The sequence below is a fragment of the Capsicum annuum genome, chromosome 10 (genome assembly GCF_002878395.1).
Source record: "Capsicum annuum cultivar UCD-10X-F1 chromosome 10, UCD10Xv1.1, whole genome shotgun sequence".
Taxonomy (NCBI): Eukaryota; Viridiplantae; Streptophyta; class Magnoliopsida; order Solanales; family Solanaceae; genus Capsicum; species Capsicum annuum.
The window spans coordinates 3,882,176-3,904,767 of NC_061120.1; the positions used below are offsets into that span (position 1 = coordinate 3,882,176).

At 36.5% G+C, this 22,592-nt stretch overlaps 1 long non-coding RNA gene across 1 annotated transcript in view; it reads left to right on the forward strand.

Annotated features, from left to right (window-relative positions):
• LOC124888098 overlaps positions 1-8,618 on the forward strand; it is a 13,809-nt gene extending 5,191 nt beyond the window's left edge. Inside the window, exon 2 of the long non-coding RNA XR_007046055.1 lies at positions 8,343-8,618. This is a non-coding gene — a long non-coding RNA (uncharacterized LOC124888098). The remainder of the gene's footprint in view (positions 1-8,342) is intronic.
• The last annotated feature ends 13,974 nt before the right edge of the window (positions 8,619-22,592 follow it).

The following is a 22,592-nucleotide window of genomic DNA, read 5'->3' on the forward strand; positions in this document are numbered from 1 at the left end:
AATCAAGATCTACCATTAACTATTATCAAAACAATAAAATACATTATGAAACTATACATAACAAGTTGTAAGGGAAAAATAAAGGGAAAAGGACCATGGGCTAGCCACTTTTAAATAAAATGACCTATAATTGAAAAGGTGGACAACTTAGGTCTGTCAGCCCAATTTAATACCCTTTTTTAGCCATTTGGCCCAATTTGGCCCAAAAAGGACTTAGTCATATTTTGAGCCCTTAACTTCAACGATTTTTAAATTAACTTTTCCGACCCCAAGACATAGATTTTTGAGTTGATTCATGTTCGAGGGTGTAAAGGAAATGTCTCGAGGGAGTTTTGGATTTTTCAAATGAGGTTTGAGACATGTTTGGATTCCCAAACTTGTAGTCCACCACAATTGCACTGTGTCGCGGTGCCTATAGCAGTAAGCCACTTGGCACATCGCGGCAAGCCCCAAATCGATTATCTACTCAAAGTTTTAAAACCGAGGGGCAGTCTCATCTTTTCCCTATATCCCCAAGTTGTGAAAATAGAAGATTAAAACGTTTATAGAGCATTATAGGATCAAAAGTGATCAGTTTTTCTCAAAAACAAAGCCCTAACCCTTCCCCAAAGATCAAAAGTTCAATCTTTAAGTTCAAGATTTCCAAGAAAGGAATCAATATTTGGGCTCTACTCTTCGAAAGAAGTAATCTAAGGTATGTGGGACTACCCTAAACTCCATGGATATAAGTTTTCTTGTTTTTACCAAGTTCAAAGAATCTATAACCTTGTTTACAAAGCATGTTTGATATTATTTCAAAAATCAGGTATCATGGAATTATTTTAATGAAAGCACATGATGTCTTGAACTGATTTTCACCAACCTTAAATGTTATTATGTATATATATAATTTCATTTGTAATGAAAATTTTAATGGAGAGCATGATTTATGAGATCTCCCTCGCAAATGTGGATTTTACATGATTTATGTGATATGTGCATTCACTTTCATGTTTTAAACTTCATTGTCAGTTAATGGTTATCAAAACTTGGGTTGAGGTTGTTTGTAGATTTATGAGAGGGAGTCTTTTTACCTTCACTAAACCCTTTGCATGAAAACGAAGTATTTCAAGATTAAATAATTGACATGACCATCACATGCTTAAGTCATAAATCTTTTGGGTGGTTATTTGCATGTTTGGAATTAGAAAGGTTGTGGAATTACTATGAATGACTTGCAAGTCTGGGTATGACGATACCCGGTGATGGTGAGCCCTTAATAAAATATGTGTTGAATGTTGTAAAGGCATGAAAACATAGTTTTAAGGAAATAAAATTTGGGTATAGAAGGGGTTAGATGGTTACCCGAAGAAAGCACGAGTCGTGAGACTCAATGCTGAAAATCGTGATTTACCGACATAGGGTTACGGTACCCTGCTTTATGGTCTGGTGTACCTTGATTCGTGTCGTCCCAACTTGAGATTAAGGTTAGGAGCCCTAATTTGTGGATTGGTGCACTACCATGACATATCGATTTGATTGGGAATATGACACCATATTGTGTGGTCTTGCATGTATCCTTTACTAACACAGCAATCCTTGTGAAAAACTTGGATTAGGGGCTTGGCCACCGAATTAATGAAGGATTCCATATATCCCGTGGGATGATTAAGATTGTAGGGTGTACCATCTAGCTCATAAGTAAATAAATAGAGAATAAGCCACGATTTCTAAGAATTATTGATGTCCTTATTCGTATGCCTATGTGTTTTTCACTTATGGATTATGCTCATTGTTTTTTAAAATGCTCTCATTTATGTTGTATAAAAATATGTTATTTAGGGGTGTTTCACATACCAGTACAATTGTATTGACTCCCTATATTTCAAGATCTGAGGCCCAGTCCCGGGGTTCCACTAAGCAATAAATTTGTGTGTCTGAGATTTGCAATTGGTGAGCCTCCCCTATTTCGGAAGGCGCGCATATAAAACATTGTTATTTATTTGATTCATGATCTGACTAGGGGCCTTCTCCCAATTTTGTTTTTGGACATATATTGAATCTTGTAATGTTAGAGATTTCTCAGACGGGTGTTATGTGTTTTGAACAGTAAGGATTCCTTTCGAATTGTATAGTTTAATTATGACATTGACCATGTTTTCATATGAATATTTTCCGTATTTCTTTATATTGCATGAATATTGTGCATGATTTCCAGATAGATAGGGGTGCTCGGGCCTCTATGGTTTGGGACGCTCGTAGTGGATAGGGTGTCGGCTCAGGTCATGACAAACTTGGTATCAAAGCACGGTTCATGGTCCCAGGATGTCTGAAAATCATGTTGGGTAGAGTCATATTTATAGGTATGTAGTGTGTCGGGCTTATAAGCAGAAGGCTATAAGGCATTTAGAAAAGTCTCTCTCCTTTTCATGATTTAGTTCGTGCTATAGAGTTTGAATGTTATCTAATCAATGATTTCTTGTAGTTCAAAAATTTATCATTCCTCTATGTCGATCCAACGAACAGAGGATGTACTCCCTACCCATGGGATATGGACACATAATAGAACTTGTACTTCAGAGTTTATTGCTACTCTGAGAGTTTCTCATGTTGAGATTAGTCCACTTAGAGCCTCTCGATCTAGAGCTAACCGTACTCAACCTTCCCAGAGAAAAGTATCTAATGCCGAGTTCCGACAGTCTATGCATGTGATAGCTCAGTTGGTGGCTTCTCAGACCTGTTGGTCTAAAGATATGGGGTCTGTTTCTAGTTCATCTGAGATTACCCATGTTGGCCAATTCATGAGGCTAAACCTACCTATGTTTACTGGTATGAAGGTTGATGAGGACCCCCAAGGGTTCATTGATAAATTGGAGAAAATTTTTAGGGTTATACATGTGAATGAGGTTGAATGGGTTGAAATGGTATCCTATCAATTGAAAGATAGAGCCAATCAGTGGTATTATGAATGAGAGGATTCTAAGGGTAAAGACACTGAGCCTTCGGTGTGGGGTGAGTTTGTGGAAGCTTTCCTGGATTGTTTCTTCCCCAGGAATTGAAAAAAATCAAAGGATGAAGAATTCATGAACTTGAAACAAGGGAAAATGAGTGTTAAAGAGTATATGTTGAAGTTTACCCTACTATTCTGTTATGCCCTAAAATTAGCGGGTAACATGAGAGCCCAAATGAGAAAGTTTACATCTGACCTCTCGGATGATCTGGCGTTAGAATGCAAGGGAGAAATACTAAATAAGGATATGGATTTCTATCAATTATTCATTCACATGCAGCAGGTTGAAGAGCAGAAGAAAAGACTGGCAGAGGCAAGGGAGAAAGATAGCCAGGCCTAGAGAGCCAGGTCTACAAACCAGAATAACAGTCAGCACCAAGGTGGTAACTGAGGTAACAAGTGGTTGAAGAAAAATTTTTAGAGTAATGCTCAGTCTCAGTAAGTTCCCAATACCCATACCTTCAGTTGATTGGTGATTTCAAAATTTTTAGCCCAACAATGGATCAAGGGTATAGGTTACTCAGTCTCAGGTGAGTGTGACTCAGTCATTTAGGCAGTATCCTTGTTGTGGTAATTATGGAAGGAACCATTCAGGGAAGTGTTATTCCGAGATTTGGACATGTTATTCGTACAGCCAAGTGGGCCATATTCAGAGGAACTGTCCTTCATCTAGAGAGAATTTTGGTGGTTCCAAGGCCCAAGAAAATTCCTTAGAACCACCACCACTACCCAAGGGTACCACTTTAACTACCAGGGGAAGTCATAATCACTTATATACTTTATCAAACCTCCAGGATGTAAAGGCTTCACTAGATATTGTGATGGGTACGTTATAAATTTTCTTTCGTAGTGTATATATGTTGCTTGATCCAGGGTCTAACTTGTCTTATGTGACACCGTATGTGGCTGTTAGTTTTGATTTTGAGCCTAAAATTATTTCAAAACCTTTCTCTGTTTCCACTCATATTGGCGACTTTATTGTGGCTATAAGGGTGTATAGAAATTGTGTTGTGTCTATCTATAATCATGATATTGTGGCGAATCTGGTAGAGCTAGATATGATTGACTTTGATGCTGTTTTAGGAATGTAATGGCTCCATTAGTGTTATGCCATACTAGACTGTAGAACCAAAATAGTCACTTTCTATATTCCAAATAAACCAGTGATAGAGTGGGAGGGGTATTCTCTATCACCTAGGGAAAAGTTCATATCTAATCTCATAGCCAGCAAACTTATATCTAAGGGTTGTTTGTATCATCTTATTCAGGTCAAAGATTCTAGTACTGAAATTCCTTCCCTACAGCTTGTCCCTGTAGTTAATGAATTCATGAAAGTCTTTCCCGATGATCTCCTAGGGATACCAACTGATAGGGAGATAGATTTTGGCATCAACTTGTTTCCGGACACTCGTTCTATCTCTATTTCACCATATAGAATGGCTCCTACAGAATTGAAATAGTTGAAAGAACAGTTAAAGGACCTTCTTGATAAAGGCTTTATTTATCCAAGTGCTTCTCCCTTGAGTGGTCCAGTGCTCTTTATGTATAATAATTATGGTTCACTCCGTATGTGTATAGACTACCGTCAACTTAATAAGGTTACTGTCAAGAAAAAGTACCCTCTTCCCAGAATCGATGATTTATTTGATCAACTCCAAGGTGCCAAATATTTCTCAAAGGTAGACCTTCATTCGAGGTATCATCCATTGAAGGTTGGGGAGACTGATATTCCCAAAACAGCTTTTCGAACCTGATGTAGCCATTATGAATTCCTGGTTATGTCCTTCGGACTGACTAATGCCCCTACAATTTTTATGGACCTAATGTATAGAGTGTTCCATCAGTTTCTAGATTTATTCGTTATAATTTTCATTTATGATATTCTGGTTTACTCTAAGATTGAGGAGGACCATGCCATCCACCTCTGAATTATCCTTCAGACCCTCAAAGATCATGAATTATATGCAAAGTTTTCCAAATGTGAATTCTGGCTTAGTGCTAGTGCTTTCCTGGGGCATATCATTTCTAGTAAGAGGATTAAGGTTGACCCCCAAAAGGTTGAGGCAGTGAGAAAATAGCCCATACTCACGACTCCAACCGATATCCAGAGCTTCTTGGGTTTAGCAGGGTATAACAGAAGGTTCATAGAGAGTTTTTCCTCCATAGCTTCTCAACTTACCAAATTGATGCAGAAAAAGGTAAAATTCTTGTGCTCTGACTCCTGTGAGAATAGTTTTGAGAAACTGAAAGACAAGTTGACCACCGCACCAGTTTGACCCTTCCCGAGGGTATAGAGGGTTTTATTATGTACTGTGATGTATCCCGAGTGGGACTTGGGTGTGTAGTTATGCAGCACGGTAAGGTGGTAGCTTATGCATCTAGGCAGTTGAAGGTGCACAAGTGAAATTATCCCACGCATGACTTAGAGTTAGCGGTTGCGGTGTTTGCAGTTAAAATCTGGCAGTGTTATCTTTATGGGGTGCATGTATATGTATTCACTGATCACAAAAGTTTTCAATATTTTTTCCCACAAAAAAAACTGAATCTTGGGCAGAGGCATTGGTTGGAACTATTGAAGGATTATGGCATGAGCCTGCATTATCATTTGGGCAAGGCGAACATGGTAGCCGATACCCTTAGCAGGTTGTCAATGGGTAGTTTTACTTATGTTAAGAAAGGGCAGAGAGAGATGGTGAAGGATATTCACCGACTTATAAATTTGGGAGTTGGACTTCTAGATTCTGAAGATGGGGAAGTATTCGTTCATGAGATAGCTAAATCCTCCTTATGTGCTGAAGTTAAGGAAAAGCAGGTCGAAGACCCTATCTTGATGCAGATTAAGAAAGATGTTGGTCAACAGAAAGTGATGGCATTTGAAATTGGAGGTGATGAGATTTTGAGGTATTAGGGTAGGCTATATGTATTGAACATGGATGGTTTACGAGATAGGATTCTAGATATAGGTCACACTTCGAGGTATGTTGTTCACCCAGGATCTACGAAAATGTATCATGACCTTAAGGCTATCTATTGGTGGAATAATATGAAAAAAGATGTGGCTAATTTTATTTCTAAGTGTATTAATTGTCAACAAGTCAAGGTAGAATATTTGAGACCGGGTGGCACTTCCCAAGAGATAACTTTGCCTATGAGTTAGATTTTCCCGCGAGTATGGCTTCCGTACATCCAGTATTACATGTGTCCATGTTGAAAAAGTGCATTGGAGATCATTTTTTAGGGTTTCCAGTAGAAGACATCAATGTAAAAGACTCCTTGTCATATGAAGAAAGACCCATTGACATTCTGGATCATCAAGTTAAGAAGTTGAGAAGTAAGGACATAGCTTCAGTTAAGGTGTTATGAAAGAATCAAAAGGCTGAGGAAGCTACTGGGGAGTCAAAAAATGGTATGCGTACTAGATACCTAAACCTTTTTGAGAATGTGGATGACAACATAAAAGGTACAAATCCTATAAGACTCCCTTTATTTCTTCCTTAGCGTGCTTGAAATCGTGTTTGTCTGTGTCCCGATCCATCATTCGGGGATGAATGATACCAAAGGGGGATAATGTAATACCCAGTAACATTCTCTTCTTGATAACACACTTAGTAGAATTCATGGGTAACTTGCAACCTGAAGATTTTATCTAAATGTTTAAAAGGGCGTAGTTATATTTTGAGTCCTTAACTTCAAAGATTTTTAAATTGATCTTATGACCCCAAGACATAGATTTTTGAATTGATTCATGTTCATAGGTGTAAAGGAGGTGTCTCGGGGGAGTTTCAAATTTTTTGGACGAGATTTGAGATGTGTTTGGATTCCAAATCAGTAGGTCACCTCGATTACACCGTGTCACAGTGCCTATAGCGGTAAGACACTTGGCGTATCGCGGCAAGGCCCCAAATCGGTTTTCTGCTGAAATTTTTAAAAACTAAGGGGCAGTCTTATTTTCTCCCTATAGCCCCAAGTCGTGAAAATAGAAGATTAAAACGTTTATAGAGCATTATAGGCTCAAAAGTAATTAGTTTTTTCTCAAAAACAAAACCCTAACCGTTCCCCAAAGATCAAAAGTTCAATTTTAAAGTTCAAGATTTCCAAGAAACGAATCAAGATTCAGGTTCTACTCTTCGAATTAAGTAATCTAAGGTATGTGTGACTACCCTAAACTTCATGGGCATAAATTTTCTTGTTTTTATCAAGTTCAAAGAATCTAGAACCTTTTTTACAAAGCATGTTTGATATTACTTCAAAAGGCAAGTATCATGGAATTGCTTTGATGAAAGAATGTAATGTCTTGAACTGATTTTCACAAAACTTAAATGTAATTATGTATATATATGATTTTGTTTCTAATGAAAAGTTTAATAGAGAGCATGATTTATGAGTCCTCCCTTATAAATGTAGATTTTACATGATTTATGCAAACTTCATTGTCAATTGATGGTTATCCAAACATGGGTTGAGGTTGTTTGTAGATTTATGAGAGGGAGTCTTTTTTCTTTAACTAAACCTTTTGCATGAAAACGAAGTATTGCAAGAGATTTAATAATTGACATAACCACCGCATGTTTAAGTCATAAATCTTTTGGATGGTTATTTGCATGTTTAGAATGAGAAGGGCTGTGGAATTGGTATGAATGACTTACAAGTCTGGGTCTGACGATACCCAGTGATGGTGCGCCCTTAATAGAATATGTGTTGACTTTTGTAAAGGCATGAAAGCATGTTTTTAAAGAAATAAAATTTGGTGATAAAAGGGTTAGATGGTTACCTGAAGAAAGCATGAGTCGTGAGACTCAATGTTGGAAACTATGATTTGACGACGCGGGATTACAGTACCTTTCTTTGTGGTGTGGTGTACCTTGATTCATGTCATCCCAATCTGGGATTAAGGTTAGAAGCCCAGCTTTGTGGACTGGTGTACCTTGATTCATGTCGTCCTAATCTGGGATTAAGGTTAGAAGCCCTGCTTTGTGGAATGGTGCACTACTATGACATGTTGATTTAATTGGGAATATGACACTATGTTGTGTGGTCTTTTGTGTCTCCCTTACCAATACACCAATCCTTGCGACAAACTTGGATTGGGGGCTTGGCTGCTGAGTTAAGGGTAGATCCCATATAGCCCATCGGATGATTAGGATTGTAGGGTGTACCATCTAATTCAAAAATAAATAGAGAATGAGCCACGATTTTCAAGAATTGTTGATGTCCTTATCCGTATGCCCATGTGTTTTTCATTTATGCATTATGGTCATTATTTTATAAAATGCTCTCATTTATGTTGTATAAAAATACATTATTTTTGGGTTTTCTACATACCAGTACAATTGTATTGACCCTTATATTTCAGGATCTGAGGCTCAGTCCCGGGGTCCCGCTTAGCAGTAGATTGGTGTGTCTGAGATTTGCAATTGGTGAGTCTCCCCTATTCCGGAAAGCCGAGCTTATAGAACAATGTTATTTAGCTGATTCATGGTCCGACTGAGAGGCTTGTCCCAGTTTTGTTTTTGGACATATGTTGAATCTTTTAATGTTAGAGATTTTGCAGACGAGTGTTATGTGTTTTGAACATTAAGGATTTCCTTTCGAATTGTCTAGTTAAATTATGACATTGACCATGTTTCCATATGAAAATTTTTCCCATTTCTTTTTATTGTATGAACATTGTGCATGATTGCCAGATAGATAGGGGCGTCCAAACATCCATGATTCGGGATGCTCGTCGTGTCCAGGGTTTCAGCTCGGATCGTTACACTAATGCCCTATATAATCTTGTAAATGGTATGATTGAGTATATTACTATTTTGGCTAGTTAATCTGGACGTGGAACATCAGAATCTGAATCAATCAAGCCAGTGAAATTAGGTCAGAGTTTTTGGAAGAGTAAGGATACAATGACCATAGTGAAGTTTTTGAATTATTGTGAGGGGAAAAAGGATTTATTAGAAGATTAAACCAAGATATGAAAAATGGTTGGCATGAAAAAATAATTGATGATGCATTAGGAATGTCATCTTGGCATCTATGTAAAACTTATAATAAAGAGATGTTTTGAATTCGTATCTGATCGAGTAAATAACTCTATGAATGAAAGAGTCGATTAGATCAATTTGAAAATAAATATATACATGTGATTAATGTATTGCTTCTAAATTTCGATAATGAGAGTTTCTTATCATCTAGATCCACGTGAATACAAGGATCCCAAAAGCATAATTATTCTGAAAGTAAATTATTAAATTTTATACCTAAAGTTGTCACAATATGTACATTATTTCTCTTACATGAAGCTATTATTTGATGACATGTACCAAATGCCCCTAAATGAATGCACCAACACAATAACATGGCTATATAAATGAGAGAAATTGAAGTGGGGTTGAGGAATTAATTTCCATATGTTTTTTTCTTCAAATAATTTTAATAAAAATCAATTTATGATTCATTTATGACTTGCTTTATTTTTAAAATTTTTTAAATCATCTCTTTTTTTCATGGCCGACTATTTTTGGTACTTCACTGAATTTGTTTGCTTACTGAAGGTACGATTCTTGCTTTATTTTTTCCGGGATATTATATTGAACATATTGACATCAAAACTAACACCTTTTGGTTCTATTACCTTTGTGTCCCATATTTATTGAGTTGCCATGTGTTAAAAATCATGTAGCCAGCCTTTGTTATTATCAGCAATGACTAACACGTCATATCATCTTGGGCCATTGATTTTTTTGGTATAGAAATAACATAAACATACAACTTAACTCAATATATTTACATAAATTTTCATGCTTACAAAGTAATTACAAAAATTCCTACTAATTATGTATCTTTGTTGGATATATATTTAAAACTAATTATGTATCTCGAAAGTCAAAAATCAAAAAAATATATCAAGAGCTAGTTATACATTTTTACAAAGAAAATAATGTATCTTCGTTGGATGTATCGAAAGCTAATCATATATCTCGACAGACCTAAAATTAATGTTTGTCTTTATTGTAACAAATTAAATATAATTAACTTGTATTAATTAATTAAATTTGTTGAATAATTAGATAAGTTAATTTTCCTAATCATGTTTGCTACGTTAGATATGATTAGGGTCGTCTCTTTGGCTCGATAAAAATTTAAAAAAAAAAAATCGTTCTATACTTCATCACAATGAAAATCATACCTTTCCTCCATGTATTATTCGTCTTCTCTTCCGCCCACACACAAAAAAAATCCGATTGCAAATACCATTTAACTACTACATGCTAAAAAGTAAAAATAAATACTCATCTCATGTTTAACTCTATTTGTGACAACTAATATATTATTAATCGTATAAAAAATTTCTTTACTTTTAAATTATTCAAAAATAAATGTACATAAAGTTGGTACAACGTGGCCACATATGAACTCTTAAAACAAAAATGAATGTAGTCCTTGTTGGGAAATATAAATTAAGAACAACAAAAATAAATAAAGAGAAGAGAGGAGGCTCCTTTATTTCTCTTGAGGGATGATAGATCATAAGATTCAGGATACAATGAACAACCCCCTCTATATATAAGGAAAAATACTTCTAGTTTCTCTTGAAAAGATAGATACTTCATATCCTAATTGGTATCAAATATATCTTGATAAATCTTATCTATATATTTGATAGACATTTACTATAATGTAAATATATTTAGGACAGTCCTATATATTTCATGAGGTTATATGTTAGATGCTCCTTTCGTACTTATATATATCACTAGATACCAAAATGTCTGTGCTAGCACCAGCCCAATATACGTTATTTCTATCATTCATCAATAGTTGTTTACGATTAACTTGGCACACAGGTTAAGAAATTGTAAATGATAAGATAATGTTACCATATTATTATTCTGAATACGATAAATTTAATGCTTTAAAATATATTGGATGATTAATCGTATTTAATATTAATGGTTAAATATGTAGAAATGGCTAAATTATCTATTGAATTTTTAAATTGGTCAAGTATTATTAGAGATGTATTTTTTAGTATTGTAAATAAGTAAAAACAGAAGGAGGGATTAGACCCATTTATGGTGACTGTAACGTCCCGAGTTTACACCCTGGACGTCACACGATGCTTACTACCCCAAAGGACCACAAGATAACTCGTGACTAGTACCTGTTGTGAGCACTGAATAATAATACTAAAAATATATATGGAAGTATATCTGAATATGTCATAAGGTTCTCAAAACACTGAAAGAATAACTGAATGTACTGATAATAACATCTGAAAAGAACACTGAAAACTGAATGTGCTAGTCTACAAGCCTCTAACTGAACTGTCTGAATGTGGAGTTGATGGGACAAGCCCCAACTAACTTTGACTAGTAAAATACTGAATCTATTGTAATACTGAAATGAATAATATCCTTAATAGATGAGAACTCACTACTGAATTTGTTATTGTTAACTGAATCTGGCTAAGCGCGATCAGGAACCTAAGCGTCTGAACCTATGATATGATACATCATAGCATAAAAAAGAATATGTGATTAGTACATAGAATGTACTGGTATGCTAAACGAGGTAAGGCTGAAATGCATGGGTTCATATGCATGAACGGTAATTGACTGAGTTATATGAATGTAACTAAATGAGTGTACATAGATAACTGAAACTACTGTAAACAGTGATTATGCGATACTGTGCATATTCATATATATATATATATATATATGAAATTACTGATAACTGAATTACTGAGTAACTAATATCTGAGATTACTGATAACTAAATTACTAATAATTGGGTGACTTTTACTGACAGTCCTAATTCTGTAGAACTGAACTGAGTTCTATACTAACGACAGAGACTGAAAATGTGGAAGGTAATCATCTAACTGATATGCCCCTCTCTGAACTGATTGGGGTTCAACTTGTAACCTCAGTTGGAAGGTGTCAGTACCATGCCACGGGTACAGACACTAGCTATGTGGATCCACTGAAATGTCATCCCGAAGAATTAGGGGTCACCCTCTACTGGTAGGTTCCCTGGTGAGAATAGTATTACCCTCAACTGGAAGGTAAATACCTTATCAACCCTCAACTGGCAGGTTGATATCTCAACCTACGCTGGCTACGCAGTTCTGAAATGCAAGTACTGCTATTAAAAATCACACCCTCTACCCTCATCCTTGGGTTCGCTTGGTGATGAATCCTATACCTAACTGAATGGCACTGATTATTAAACCAAGCTAAACTAAACTGAGTTTTTCTAAATTCTATAACTGACTGAGTACTTATAATACCCCGAAACTTGGCCCTGATATTTCACACGATGCTCAAGACTACGAGTAGCCTTAAGGTAACCCTGTCTGCCTTCTACTAAGTTTGAATCTCAAAATAATGGAAATATAGACATAAAAGTCATGTTAAATGTAGAAAACTGTCTAAGTTAACTGAGAATAATCTGAATGTAAAGTATGAAAATCAATACTGTAAGTTTGACAAGCCTCTACTACTAATAACGAAAGAGTCGCTGGGACAAACCCCCAGCTAACTCGAACTGTCTGAAGAGAAATACTGAATCATATAACTAATAAGCTGCAAAATCTAAATGACTAAGTCCCCGAACTATAAGGACTCACCAACTGTCGAATATAGATGGAAATGCTCAAAAATTACTCACGCTGCTGAAACTGAGCACCTGAACCTGCATTATGAGACAATATAGCACATAGATGTATATGTGGATCAGTACTTTGAGGATGTACTGAGTATATGGGGGTGGAATGCATAAGTAATACATCATCTCATAAAATAAATTTGTAAACCAATGCATGCTAAATATAAATGACTCACATAAGTTGGAATATCTTAAATAGTGAAATCTGAAATCATGAATAGCAAATTATACTTTAGAAATCTAGTAAGCCATAACACTTAGTTCTAAAAGTTGTACTAATGTTCTATCTGTAAATCATACTATCTAAGTGTTAAAGGACTCACTCTTAAATCTAAAATCTGAATGATGAAATCTGTAGCTAATATCTTTCTGTAAAACATAATCTTAATAAAGTTGTGAGTTGTGAGCCTTTACACTTAGTTTTCTAAAAGCCTTTTTGTTATTCTTTTCTATTAGGGAAAAATACTTTAAAAACTATTCTGAAAGTCTTTACTATTAGGGAGGTTCTTCTAACTGACAAAAATCATGTGAGCTAACATGGAGTCTAACGTCTTGTTCCCCTGTGGGAAAAACCTCACGATGGAAACAGGTGCCATACTCTTGCCAAGGAGTATAACTTAAGCTAAGTGATCACATCTATAACTGTCATCCATATAGAAATGGGAATAATCTGATAATTTGTACCTACGTTGGCTATGTAGTTCTGTGGAAGATAGGGCATGCTAATCCCACACTTCCGCTCGGTGCTAAATACTACTCCCTTTAATTTGTATGCTCATTCTTTTGGAAATCCACTTTAAAACTAGCATAAGGGTTTATTCTAAAACCAATTATGCATTTATCTGATTCAATCTATAAATAAAGCTATTTTGATTTCTATAAACTGTAATAATCTGTAAATTGGATTCCAAATCTTATCTGAGGATTAAAAGATCAAAGCTCTGCTGAAAATTTGTAATAATCTAATCATAAGATGCTTAAAGCATCATCTTTCTTAAAATATCAACATATAAACTTGGGCTTAATAACCCATGCATCAAGTTCATGTCAAAACATCATAAAGTTCATGCTTGATATTGAGAATAATGATAATTCAATTAAAAATCTGAAATTTATTGCAATAGGCATAAAAATATGAAAATAAACATGCAATTCATCTTCATAATCTCTCAAAACTTCTAATCTTGCAAATAGCAATAATGGGTGTGAACCCTAATTCAAATCTCATGCATATTCATTCAAAACCATATGAATTTGTAATCAAAACTTGGTTTTGGGCCCAAGATGGAAGAAGATCCTTGTTCATAAACCCCACATACCTTGGTAGATGATTAGATGAAGAATCTTCTTGGGATTCCTATTAGAGTTCTTGAAGATGAGTTCTTAATTATCTTGTCTTGGGAATCCTCAATTTTGAGATTTCTTGGAGAACAATGGTGGAATTTGATTTCTTGGAGAAGAAGCTTTTGAGTTCCAGGATTTTGCTTTGAGAGAGAATGGATGAAAATAAGCATAAAGTGCTTTGAATATGCTAAATTTCTTGTTTTGGATGAATTGGGGGCTTGGGAATTGACCAAACTACCCCTTTTAATATTTAATCGGAACTAAAAAAGGCAAAATTTTCCTGACTTAACATACCACCGCGACTTGCCGCTATCACGGTGGCTCAGTGAAAATTGGCAACTGGGACCTGGGACTTCAACGCGACGCGCCACCATTGTGGTGCTCTATAGAAATACCATTTAGGCCATCATAGCAATGTGGTACAATCGCATTGGCCTACTGGAATGTGACAATTGGGAAATTAGATCTCTCCGCGATGTGAGCTTATCGCGAAGGTCCACTAAAATTTAACAAATGGGAAATAAGCCTTCACCGCTACTCGATGCTTGTCCAAATGGCACACTGTCAACGCTAAATATGTCATAACTTCTCAACCGAGTATCAAATTAGGTGAAATTGGTATCAATGGAAAGCTTATTAAATTTCCTACGCAACGGAGGGTCTAAATCTGGAAAATTCTTCATGCATAAAAATGGTATTCAGTTTTTAAGCTAACCTTTAACATTCTAGGAGCAAAATTAAGAAAGAAAAGGTTTGGGGTATTACATTAACTCCCCTTGGTAACATCCATCCTCGAATGTGGCTAGCTAAGCTGAAAGTACTGAGGAACCTGAGGCTATAGGATATTATGCACAACTGACATAAACTGAATGACTGAATCTAAAGCATACTGAGCTTCTGAACTGATCTATAAGTGTATGAGGAGACATGAAAATAACTATATAACTGAATCTGAGACTGGAAAAGAACTGAATGAAGAAAAACTATTACCTTCGCCGGAATCTGAGTTCGTGGAGAAGATATGAGAATACTTGGTACGCATGTCTACTTCTTCTTCCTAAGTAGCACCTTCAACGAACTAATTTCGCTGCAGAAATTTGACCAAGGGAACTTCTTTGTTGTTTAGTCTACGGATCTGATGATCAAGAATCTCTACTAGAACTTCTTTGTGAGAAAGGCTATTCTGAATATCCGTACTTTCTAGAGGAACTATAACGGCTAAATCATCCATGCACTTCTTCACCAAGGATACATGGAATACTGGATGAACTGAGGATAAATTTGCGGGTAGCTCAATCTCATACGCCACCTTCCCAACACAACTCAAAATCTGGAAGGGACCTACATAATAGGGAAAAGCTTTCCTTTTTTCCCAAACCTCTTCACCCCTATCATGGGTAAAAGTTTCAAATACACATGATCATCATCCACAAACTCAAGATCTCTTCTTCTTACATCTACATAAGATTTCTGATGACTCTGGCTGCTTTCAACCTCTCTCTAGTCAACTAAACTTTCTCCATGGCCTCAAACACCATGTCTGGCCCAATAAAAGTGGCCTCACCCACTTCGAACCAACCAACTGGCTATCTACATCTTTGCCTATAAAGAGCCTCAAATGGAACCATCTGAATACTAGAATGATAACTGTTATTATAAGCAAACTCAATCAACGGTAAATTCTCATCCCAACTACCTTTGAAATCAAGAACACAAGCCCTCAATATGTCCTCCAGAGTATGAATGGACCTCTCTGCCTGACCATCTGTCTGTGGATGAAAAGCTGAACTAAGATGAACTTGGGTACCAAAACCCTTCTAAAAGACTTTCCAAAATTGCGAGGTAAACTGAGTACCCCCATCTGAGATGATCGACAAAGGAACTCTATGCAATCTAACCAACTCTCTGATATACAACTTAGTATAATCTTCAGCTGTAAGACGTATGAACTGGCAAGAAATTCACTGACTTAGTCAACCTGTCTACAATAACCCAAATTGAATCATGCTGACGACGCGAATAGGGTAAACCAGTCACAAAATCCATATTCACGACTTCCCACTTCCAAGTGGGGATACCAAACTCTTACAACATACCACCAGGTTTTTGGTGCTCTACCTTAACCTATTGACAAGTTGCACACTTTGCTATAAATTTTGCTATATCTTTCTTCATACCACTCCACCAATAGATCTCCCGCAAGTTGCGGTACATCTTGGTGGCTCCTGGATAGATGGAATAACGTGCACCATACGTTTTCGCCATAATCCACTATCTCAGATTATCAACATATGGCACACACAATCTACTCTGGTACCTAACCACATCATCTCCCCTTTGGAAGAAAACCTCTACCTTTGGGTTTTTAACTAACTTCTTCAATTTGACCAAACTAGAATCCTTATCTTGCTTCTCTTTCACCTGCAAAACTAGAGAAGATTTGGAACTACTCTGAACCCAAACACTCCCTTCAGTTGAATAAACCAATCTCACACCTAATCTAGCTAACCGATGAACTTCTCGAACTAACTCCTTCTTATCATTATCCACATGAGTAACACTGCCCACAGACAATCTACTAAGGGCGCCTGCCACTACATTGGCCTTGCCTGGATGATACAACACACTCATATCATAATCCTTCAACAATTCTAATCACCTTCTCTGATGAAGATTCAACTCCCTATGAGTAAACAAATACTGCAAGCTTTTGTGATTCGTAAACACATCAACATGTACCCCATACAAATAATGTCTCTATACTTTCAAAGCAAACACAACTGCAGCTAACTCAAGATCATGGTTCGGGTAATTCTTTTCATGAGTCTTAAGCTATTTAAAGGCATAGGCTATGACCTTACCTCTCTGCATCAAAACACAACCCAAACCAACTCTAGAGGCATCACAATAAACATCAAAACCATCTGTACCATGGGGTAACACTAAAATTGGGGCTGAAGTGAGTTGAGTCTTCAACTCTTGAAAACTCTTCTCACAGGATTCTGACCATTGAAACTTAATTTCTTCTGAGTTAATCTAGACATAGAAGATGCAATAGGTGAGAAACCCTCAACAAAACGTCCGTAATAGCCAGCTAAACTCAAGAAACTTCTAATGTCTATGGAGAGATAGGTCTAGGACAATTTCTTACAACTTTTGTCTTTTGAGGATCAACTGTAATACCCTCACTAGAAACAATATAACCAAGAAAAGCTTTTGACCTTAGCCAAAATTTGCACTTACTGAATTTGGCAAACAACTGGTGATCTATAAAAGTTTGCAACACAATTCTAAGATGGTCTGCATGATCATCCTCACTAATAGAGTAGACAAGAATATCATCGATAAAGACTATGACAAACATGTTCAGATATTGTTTGAACACTCTGTTCATCAAGTCAATGAAGGCTGATGGGGCATTTGTTAGCTCGAAGGACATGACTAGAAAGTCAAAATGACCCTAACGGGTTTTGAAAGGTGTCTTTAGAATATCACATTCCCTTACTCTAAGCTGATGTGTCACGACTCAAACCGGGGCCCTAGCCGTGATGAACATCGCGAACCATGAAGGTTCGTACGCCCTTCTAACTTGTAATTACATACACTACTCATATATAAAAGATAATGCGAAAATATATATTTACTAAAATAGAAACATGGTCATAAGTTTAAAATAAATTTAACAACAGAGTATGACATCCAATACTAACTAACAGCATCTGAAAATTGTCTGAAAAATCTCTACTATATGATCAATAACAACTATCTGAAAACTGGGACAAGGCCCCTAGTAGACCAAAACCATAGCAAATGATAAATGTCTGGAAATAAACTGGCCTTCTAAAATATAGAAGGCTCACCAACTGGATTATATGTTTATGCTTGATACTGCTTATTAGGACCCTTAGACTATGCCTCAAAACCTGAGAGGGAGAGGGGTCAATACAGATATACTGGTACGCAGAGTAATCCAAAAACAAAAATATAATCTTTAAATAACATAGATGAGAGCTACTATAAAATACTTTATCGCAAAAAAGTTTGAGAACACATGGGCATAGTATAATGATTTTTCAACAGCAATGCAACACTACTGAGTTAGGTGGTACACCATACAAGTTCATGTTTTCACCAACTATCAAATCTCAGTTGCCGCACAGATTGGAATATTAGTGAGGGAAGGACACACAAGATCACATAGTAGGGTGTCATACCCCAATTAAGTCAATATATCGTGGTTGGGCTCAAGATCACACAACAGGGATCCTAAACCTTAGTCCCAATTTGGGATGAAATAATACAAAGTATGTAAAATCACATAGCAAGGTACCAAGTTCCTGTGTCAGCAATCACGGTTTCCAGCACACAGAGTCATTTGACTCATGCTTTCTTTGGGTAACCACCTAACTCACATAAATTTAAGCTTTAAGCTTGATTCAAGACAAGGCATACATCTTACTCTACGGGGTATCATCATACCCCGATGTGCAAGTCATCAGTACTACATCAATTGTCCAACCTCCTATGCCATTCACAACATGCACACACATAAGACTCCTACACATCAAACACGTGCATAATGGTTCTCAACATGTTATAATTCAAAAAGTTTTATCATTTATAAAGTAGTATCATAGCATTTACAAAACTCATGCTCTCGATAGTTTAACATAAGTATTATGTGGGGTACTAAAACATTATCATGGGGAAATTTAAAGAGTTCACAATTTATATTCTTCTCCTCCGTGAAAATTCAAGTCACATGTCCACAATTCAACAATTGAAATATATTCAAGCAAACAACCCTATGATATATCCATATTCTTTTCAAAATCATATCACAAAACATATTATTGGTATTAAAATGAAAACCCCACTTGTAATAACATATATACTTGTATAATTATTAAAGTCTTGTGTAAATTCTTTTAAAAAATCATGCCCATGAAATTTAGGACAACCCCACGTACCTCAATATAGGTATTCAATGGATGTTTGTTGAAGCCTACGGTTTGGGGATTCCGAATCTTCGATCAATTTCTAAAACCCATGATTGAATCTCGAGTTATAAGAAATTTTTGTTTGAAAACCTAAGGGTGTTCTGGATGGATTTTTGATGAAAATATGAATAGAGTGGTCTTTTGGGAGAAAAATCTTGTGTTTGGGCATATTAGAATGAGGGAAAGTTACCTAATTACCTATTTAATACGCATATTTTAAAAGCTAAAATAACTTGGCACCGATGCGATTGGCGACACGGCACGGTGATGCCATCAATGCTATACCCGACGCATCACGCCTTAATCACGCCAAGCCTTAGTACTTTTTGCCTGGAATTTCCTACACGAAATTGACCAACGCGATGGGCGACGCGACGCGCCAATATTGTGTTGGTCCACTATTTTGGTACACCAAACAAATTCTAAACGCGGTCTGAAAATTCTGAAACTTTTCCAAGAATACCCATTGACCTCCCGAATCATGAATTTGCTAAAATACCAACTATAGAGGGTCGGGAAGGTCAAAAATAAAGTCATCAAAGATTAGAAGCTCAAAATAATTCTAAGTCCTTTTTAAACTTAGAAAAATTTTCAAGTCTTTAACTCTTTAAGCATACTACTATGAGCTAACACATGCACGATTTTTATCGGGTGTTACATTATTAATACAATAAAATCAAGGAACACACGGAATTGGCTCAAAACTGTCGAAACACACTCCAAAAAATAGTCTACTAATTCAAAGAATCGAGGACCCTTTTGAAGACCACTCTCGGATTCAAGAATAAAATACAAGAAGGACAATATAACTAGGTGTTTGACACCTTTTACAGCCAACAACAAACTAAGTTAACAACACAAGATGAAACAACAATGAGAAGAACAACAACAACAACAACAAAAAGGCTACACAATACAAGATACAAAACGGATACAAGATTACAAAAGAAAAAGGATAGATAGATAGACCACATGAAGGTATAATGTTAAGAACCTAAGAATGGTAACTCTTGGACCCTTAACACTACACACAACAATAAACCTATCTCTTACAATGACACAAGATCGGAATACACCTCCCAAATATCAATGTTTTCAAGCAAATGTAAACACAAGTGATTCTACACTTGTCTAAGCCCTAATTTCGGTTTTGGGTGCCTCAACGAAAGAGGACTTGTGTTTCTTTGTCTTGTAAGACTTACAACTTCATTCATAAACTAAACTAAAAACCCTACAATGTTCCTTTTATAGTTATAATAAAATATAAGTTAAAATGACCAAAAGGCTCTTCAAATAGTGGGCACCCATCTAGTGTAATTTATGGGCTGATTTGGGTGCATTTTGGGCCTTTTTTACACTTCAATTGTATGTGCCAAGGCTTGGGTCCAACACGCACTCTCCTAAGTCCATATCCGTGATTATTCCCGTATCCATTATGCTCCCTTGGGATCATTTATCCCCGAATGATGACGCGGGACACAGACAGGCACAATTTCAAGTATACTAAGACCATAAAAGAAAAAGGCAAAAATTGTACCTTCCATTTCGTCCTTCGTCGGATCAAAAAGGTTTGGGTATATAGCTCGCATGTCATCTTCTGATTCCCAAGTTACTTCCTCAATTTTTTGATTTTTCCATAACACTTTAACCGAAGTTATCTCTTTACTCCTCAACTTTCTAACTTGATGATCTAAGATTGCAATAGGTTCCTCTTCGTAGGCTAAGGAGTTTGTCACTTTGATCTCCTCTACAGAAAACCCTAGGGAATGATCCCCAATACACTTTTTCAATATGGACACATGGAATACCGGGTGAACAGAACCCAAACATGCAGGTAATTCTAACTCATAGGCAACCCTACCTATCCTTCTCAAAATTTGGTATGGCCTTATATAGCGAGGATTCAACTTTTCTTTCTTTCAAAAACTCATGACTCCCTTCATAGGGAAGACCTTGAGAAATACCCAATCACCAACCTCAAATTTTAGCTCCCTTCTTTGAACATCGGTATAGGATTTCTATCTTCTCTAGGCTATTTTAAGTCATTCTTTAATAATATTTACGTCTTCCATTGCCTGGTGAACAAGATTAGGCCCAAAAAATTGTATCTCACCAACCTCATACCACCCTATTGGCGACCTACACCTTCTCTCATACAGTGCCTCAAAAGGTGCCATCTTAATACTGACATGGTAGCTATTATTGTATGCAAATTCTATCAATGGAAAATAGTCTACCAAACTACTTTTGAAATCAATTACACAAGCTCTCAACATATCTTTAAGGGTCAAAATAGTCCGCTCAGCTTGCCCATCCGTCTGAGGGTGGAAAGTCGTACTCAGGTTCACTTGGGTACCTAAACCCCTCTGAAAAGATCTCCAAAACTGCAAAGCGAACTGCGTACCGTGGTTAGATATGATGGACATAGGTGCTCCATGCAAACAGAATATCTCCTCAATGTAAAGCTTGGCATAGTCATCTCCCGAATAATTAGTCCTCACAGGCAGGAAGTGAGCTGACTTAGTCAGCCTGTCAACAATCACCCAGATAGAATCATACTAGTTTGAGGACCTCAAAAGTCCCGTAATGAAGTCCATATTAATTATCTCCCACTTCTATAAGGGCAAAGTTATCCCTTGGGAAGTACCACCTAGCCTCAAATTCTCTACTTTAACTTGCTGGTAATTCAAACACTTGGAAACATATTTAGCCATATAACGCTTCATATTATTCCACCAAAATATAGTTTTCAAATCATGGTACATTTTTGTAGAGCCTGGATGAACAACATACCTCAACGTGTGAGCTTCGTCAAGGATTCTTTTTCGCAGGTCATCTACATCTGGAATACATAGTCTACCCTGATATCTCAAAATACCGTCACCACCAATTTCAAAGGACATCACCTTCTGCTGCCCCACATCATTCTTAATTTTCATCAAAATAAGATATTCAACCTGCTTTTCTTTAAACTGTGCACAAAGGGATGATTTTTCTATTACATGAACAACTACTCCTCCATCTTCAAAATCCAAGAGTCACACCATAAGATTTGCAAGTCGGTGAATATCCTTCACCTTCTCCCTTTTCCCTTCCTCAACATAAGAAGGATTCTCATAGACAACCTGCTAAGGGCATCGGCCACCACATTTTCCTTGCCTGGATAATAGTGCAGGCTCATGTCATAATCTTTTAACAATTCCATCCAGTGCCTTTGCCTGAGGTTTAACTCTTTCTACGAGAAAACATACTGTAAACTCTTGTGGTTATTAAAAATATCCACATGTACTCCATAAAGATAATGCCGCCAGATTCTAAGCGCAAACACCATTGCTGCTAATTCAAGTCATGGGTAGGGTAATTGTGCTTATGCACTTTCAACTGTCTAGATGCATAAGCTACCACCTTACCATATTATATAAGTGCACACCTAAGTCACACACAGGATGCATCAATGTACACAACAAAACCCTCTGTAACATTTGAAAGAGTCAAAATAGGAGCAGTGGTCAACTTATCTTTCAACTTCTCAAAACTATTCTCACAGGAGTCAGACCACACAAACTTCACCTTGTTTTGAGTCAACTTAGTAAGTA